Source organism: Schistosoma mansoni, chromosome W (assembly GCF_000237925.1).
Source record: "Schistosoma mansoni strain Puerto Rico chromosome W, complete genome".
Taxonomy (NCBI): Eukaryota; Metazoa; Platyhelminthes; class Trematoda; order Strigeidida; family Schistosomatidae; genus Schistosoma; species Schistosoma mansoni.
In genome coordinates this window covers 46,825,566-46,832,175 of record NC_031502.1, presented here as the reverse complement: position 1 = coordinate 46,832,175, position 6,610 = coordinate 46,825,566, and positions in this window count along the sequence as shown.

Below are 6,610 nucleotides of genomic sequence, written 5' to 3'. Positions count from 1 at the left end.
TGTTACCCCTCGTCGAGGAGCATAGGCCGCTCACCAGCATTCTCCATCCAACTCTGTCCTGAGCCTTCCTTTCCAGTTCTTTCCAGTTGCTATTCATCCTTTTCATATCTGCTTCTATTTCCCGACGTAGTGTGTTCTTTGGCCTTCCTCTTTTCCGCTTCCCTTCACCATTCCAAGTTAGGGATTGAGTCGTGATGCACATTGGTGATTTCCTTAATGTATGTCCGATCCACTTCCAACGTCTTTTCGTAATTTCCTCTTCAGTTGGAAGCTGGTTTGTCCTCTCCCATAAAACGCTGTTGCTGATAGTATCCGGTCAATGGATGTTGAGTATTTTGCGTAGACAACTGTTTATAAATACTTGTACCGTCCTGATGATGGTCGTAGTAGTTCTCCACGTTTCAGCTCCATACAGTAGGACTGTCTTGACGTTCGTATTAAAGATTCTGACCTTGAAACTGGTTGAGAGTTGTTTTGAGTTCCATATGTTCTTCAATTGTAGAAATGCTGCCCTTGCTTTGCCGATTCTCACCTTTACATCTGCATCCGATCCTCTTTGTTTATCAACGATGCTCACCAGGTACTTGAATGTTTCCACCTCTTCCAGAGTTTCGCCATCAAGTGTGATTGGGTTGGTGTTCTCCGTGTTGCATTTGAGAATCTTGCTTTTTCCTTTGTGAATGTGGAGGCCTATCGATGCGGAGGCTGCTGCTACATTTGCAGTCTTCATCTGCATTTGTTCCAGTCAATCACTAGAAGGAAGAAAAATGGGGAGAGTAGACAGCCCTGTCTGACTCCGGTCCTAACTGGAAGTGCATCTGTCAGCTGTCCTCCATGCACCACTTTGCACTGTAGTCGATCGTACGAGTTTTGGATAATGTTGACAATCTTTTCAGGAACTCCATAGTGTCGAAGAAGTTTCTATAATGTTCTCCTGTCCACGCTGTCAAACGCCTTCTCATAGTCAATTAAGTTGACGTATAGTGATGAATTCCACTCAACTGATTGTTCAACAATGATCTGTAGTGTAGCAATCTGGTCTGTGCACGACCGATCCTTACGGAATCCAGCCTGTTGATCCCTAAGTTCGGCGTCTACTGCGTCTTTCATCCGATTCAGCAGCACTCTGTTGAAAACTTTTCCTGGTACTGATAACAATCTGATGCCTCTGTAGTTCTCACATTTGCTCAGATCTCCTTTCTTTGCTATCTTGATGAGATATCCTTCCTTCCAGTCCATTGGCACTTGTTCCTCTTCCCAAATCTTCTTGAATACAAGGTGAAGCATGTTTACAGTTATTTCAATATCTGACTTCAGTGCTTCTGCTGGTATATTGTCAGGTCCTGCCGCCTTCCCACTTTTGATTTGTCTGATAGCCATCTTGACTTCTTCGATCGTTGGTGGAGTGACATCTATTGGAAGGTCAGTGTGGGCTGCTTCGATGTTCGGTGGATTCAATGGGGCTGGTCAATTCAGCAGTTCCTCGAAGTATTCTGCCCATCTTTTCCCCTGTTCTTGAACCTCTGTGATTGTCTTTCCTTCTTTGTCCTTGACTGGTCTCTCTTGTTTACTATATCTCCCCGCCAATTTCTTCGTTGTATCATATAGTTGTCTCATATTCCCTTCTCTTGCAGCTTTTTCCGCCGTCGTTGCTAGTTCTCCCATGTATTTCTGCTTGTCGGCTTTAATGCTTTTCTTCACTTCCCTGTTTGCTTCTGCGTAGTCTGCTTGTGCTTTGACTTTCTCTGCTCGTGTTCGGCTGTTGTTAATTGCTAGTTTCTTGTTCTTCCTTTCTTGAATTTTGTTGAGGGTTCCCATAGAGATCCACTCCTTGTGATGATGCTTCTTAGGACCAAGAACCTCCTGACACGTTGAAGTTAGTGCTACTTTTATTCCTTTTCAGTTGTCCTCCAAAGTAGTTTCTTGTTCTTTCAGTAGATCCTGTAGAGCTTGGAACCTGTTGTTGAGAGTTATCTTGAATTCATTGAGCTTGTCAATATCTCGAAGGAAGGCTGTATTGAACCTTTGTAGTGGTGTTTGTCCAGTTGTCCAGTACTTCTTTAGCTTCAGTCTCATCTTGGCCACAACCAGGTGGTGATCTGAAGCTATGTCAGCTCCTCTCCGGGTTCTCACATCTTCCATTGATCTTCGGAACTTTTTGTTGATACAGATGTGATCTATCTGGTTCTCTGTGGTTTGGTCTGGTGAGATCCATGTAGCTTTGTGTATGCGTTTGTGTGGGAATATTGTGCCGCCTATAACCAATTTGTTGAATGCACATAGGTTTGCAAGTCTCTCCCCATTTTCATTTCTCTCTCCTAGTCCATGTCGTCCAATTACATCTTCATGTCCTGTGTTGTCCACTCCAACTTTAACATTTAGATCTCCCATCAGGATGGTCAGGTCTTTTCGTGAGCACTTCTCTATAATTGATTGTAGCCTTTCATAGAACTGATCTTTATCACCGTCGTTGCTATCATTGGTGGGTTCATAACATTGGATAACGTTCATTGTGATCTCCTCTTTCTTTGTTCTTTGTTTATGACGACAACCTTCACAAAATGATAACTGACGTCGTAGAAATAGTCACAATTAGTGTGGAACCTACTCATGCTACTGAAAGCTCTTCACCATGACCAGTGTTGCAAATAAAGCTTACTTAATCTAATAGTTGCAAAAGAGTTGACAGGCGAATGTTGTAATTCTTTAGAAACACAAAACATCAAGATTTCGAAAGAAGGTAAACAATATATATTTTTCAACCCACTTTGACAAAGAATATGTTGATAGGTAAGGTAGGTAGAGGGTGTTTGCAAATTCCTTTTGAATTCATAGATAAGAGCTGTTCATAAAGATTCTGTTAAGTTCAAGATGCACTTTCTGGAACAGTTATCTGTAAAATTTAAAATCCACCATTTCCGGCTAATTTAATTTTTCAAAAACGCGAAATGCTATTAAACTCGAGGTCTGGCTACTACCGTAAAGAATACTAGTAATTATCGATTTAAATTCATTTGAGAAACAATAGAATCATTGAAAATTGTTTAGGTTGTTCAAGATATAAACAAGTGAAAAATAAATTGCTCTGTTCTAGAATATGCGAGACCATTAGGATAATTTATTTTAATTCATGTAAATAAAACAGAATATCAAAGTGGTATATTTTATAGAGAATACTAAGCATTGGTACACAAGTCAACATAATTAAATCGTGTTCTAAATCAACAGACAGTAGATGAGGATACTGTAAAGTCTCTTTTTTTTCATATGAGTTTTCTACTTACTATTGTTGCTAGATTTAAGGGATAACAACGCTTACAACTAAAAGCAAATACCATCCTCAATTTACATGACAGAATGTAATAAATACATGAGCATTAAAAGTCATCACATTAGAACTTTAATGAAATGTTTATGTTAAATATAATTAAAATTTTAAAAATCTATTAAACCTTAAAAAAGTCATTTAAGTTCTCTCTGCTATAAAACATGAAAGGTTGCGTTAAAAGATAAGTTACGGATTGGTCATGATTATAATTAATTACCACTGAGTAGTCATAAAAACAAGACAAATGTCTATGAAAATTTACAGCCTACTTGTTTCACTTCTCAAATCTTTCAGAAAATGGTTTATGTAACAATCAAGAAAAAAGATATTCCAACAGTTTAAACTTATAAAAGTTTTAAAGAATATCGTAATCTTTAAAATTAAATTCTACGAAAACAATTCAAAATGAACACGGTCCAAATGTGTCCAATAGAACTTTTCAGAGTAATTTAAACACTTGGAGTGATGTATTATGACTGTGTACATGATTGTTATCATATTAAATATCAAACCATGTATTATTATAGTGTAATTTATTTTAATAGTTGGTTTCTTATTAATTTCGTATTGCTTAATTTGTTCCACTAATTCTCAAAATTAATCCCTCCCCCCATCACCACTTTGTTAAGTCTTATTTACTTTGATAAGATGATTATGTAATAACAATTAGTTATTCATTTGACTTGTTTAATTAAAACAAATACAATTTTAAATTTTGATTTTCAAGCTGAAAAATAATTTCCTGTTAAAATTTAAAAAAAATTTATTAATTTAATATCATATTTCGTGGATCGGTTGAAGTTAGTCATTAACACCGTTGGATGATTGCCAGCTCAGTGGTCTATCGGTTAAGTGCTCTGGCGCGAGACTGGTAGATCCTGGGTTCGAATCTCGCGAGTGCAGGATCGTTGATGAGCACTGCTGAGGAGTCCCATAATAGGACGAAACGGCCGTCCAGTGCTTCCAGGTTTTCCATGGTGCTCTAGCTTCAATCGACTCATGATCTCAACTCTATATAATATCATATTTATTGATTATAAAACAGTATACAAAATACACTAGTATTGTTTGTTTGAATCTTCCCATTGATGTTTAGGACTGCAACTGGTCAGTCTCTAATTGGCATATGTGCATACTGTGCGTATTGCCTCGATGTAGCTTTATTTCACAAGCATTGTAGGCAAAGATGGATAGTGACTAGCAGTGGAATCCAGGACGCGCGTTTCGTCCTGTTTGGGACTCGTCAGCTGGATGTACCTGCATCTCAGCATGCAAAATGGATTTATTTATCTGATTTATACACAAATAAAATGGCTAAAATCATATTCCAGATAAAAGATTTATTATAGTTTTATTGATGCACAATGATTGTTTTTCCCCCCTTCAAGTACACTTAATTAACGAAAAGCAAATTTTTTTCGTATATTTAGAAGACAGTTATTAAGGGTTATATTTTAAAAAACAAATATGAAAAAATAAATGAATAAGTAAACAAACAAAAAAACAATGATGATTTCATAATCGATAAGGCTATAATCAACAGTAATCAATAAATTCTTTTCATTTATTTATTTCACTAAGGATTTTTTATTCATCTCTGTCTAGTTTATAAACAATTAAATCAAAGTAATTTTAATAGTTGAGATCATGAGCCAATTAAAGCTAGACCATTAAGGAAAACCTGGAAGCACTGGATGTCCGTTTCGTCCTATTGTGGGACTCCTCAGCAGTGCGCATCCATCCGAACCCAGGACCTATCAGTCTCGCGCGCGAGACTCACGATCCCAACTATTAAAATTACTATGATATCAATAAAAAAATCCTCCTGATATTAATTGAATTATACTTATAAAAAGTAGCAAGTAGTACTTTTATTATGAAACTGAATAACACAGACAATGAGTCATATTTTTTTCTAAAATGAAATAATAATAATAACTATATAAACGTATTTCATCTATAATATGATTATTCAACAACTTATATTTAATTAAAATACTAAGGTGTATTAAAAGTAAGTGAGAATGGTTTTAGTGTTTAAAAGGACTATATTGAACAATTGAATGTACTTTGTCGTTTCCTTTAATTATTTTTTAAATTGATAATCTTTTTTCCCTAGAATATAACTGAAGATTTCTGATCAAAGATTTAAGCATTGTTATATCTTCTTGGATTGGAAAAAGCTGAAACGAATAATTACGAGTAGGGTGAATTAAATATAGGAGAGTTTGCTCCGTCAGTGTCTATGAAGTAAGCTTTTAAAAATGAGCTAATAAATGAACTATGTGGATTACATTCCGTGAAGTATCGATAGTAACTATTACTGCTATAGATGTATGATTTCATAATTTCTGCAAACTGTATACAATTATTTCTCTATTTGCTGAATCGCGAAAGAGAATTAGTTTTTTTTTGTACTTTATTAAGAGCTTTGGTATGTCACTATTGTGGTCACTTCTCTGTCTAACAGTATTAACTGCCATTTTCGTAATCATTCATTGTTTCACAACAACAAGCAAGTACTTTGATTTCACAGTTTTTCTGGACATAATGATGTAACCAACTGGCAATTATAAAACGTTATCTCCAAGCTCAATCATTAACAAAATTAATAGTTTAAAAGTTAGCTGTGTAAATATTTTATTGGACAAACAAATACTGACAATCTGGTTCTTACACTACAGTAGTGAATCAGTTAAACCACTGTGACCTAAGACGAAAGATAAAATCCTGAAATACAACATTTATCTTGCCAAAAAAATGATGAAAATGGACAACACCAATTATGTAACTATTTTTTCTTATCGAGAAGTAAACACAACATTGTCATCTGATTGGCTAGCAACTAGGTCATTGGAATAACTAAGTTGTAAAGTTTGACAAAAAAAAGTAGTAAAACTTAAAATATGTCTAAAGGATAAATTAATTATTTATATGTCAACAAGTTAAGCTGAAAAGTTATCCGGATACGGTCTGCCAAAAACTAACTTAAACACTAAAATAACTGTTTCAATCATCTAAATCAAGACATATTAGTAGTAAATATATTTTTTGAATATCATTATTTTAGTGTTTAATAATGTAACTAGTTGACAAACTAATATTTTGAGAAGGGGGTTTTGTGGAAATTTTAGCAATTTATTAGTTAAATTCATGAGTCAATTAAAGCTAGATCACCATGGAGAACCTTGAAGCACTGAACGGCCGTTTCGTCCTGGCACGGGACTCCTGCTCGCGGGGTCATGTACACGCACTGCTGAGTAGTCCCATACTAGACGAAAC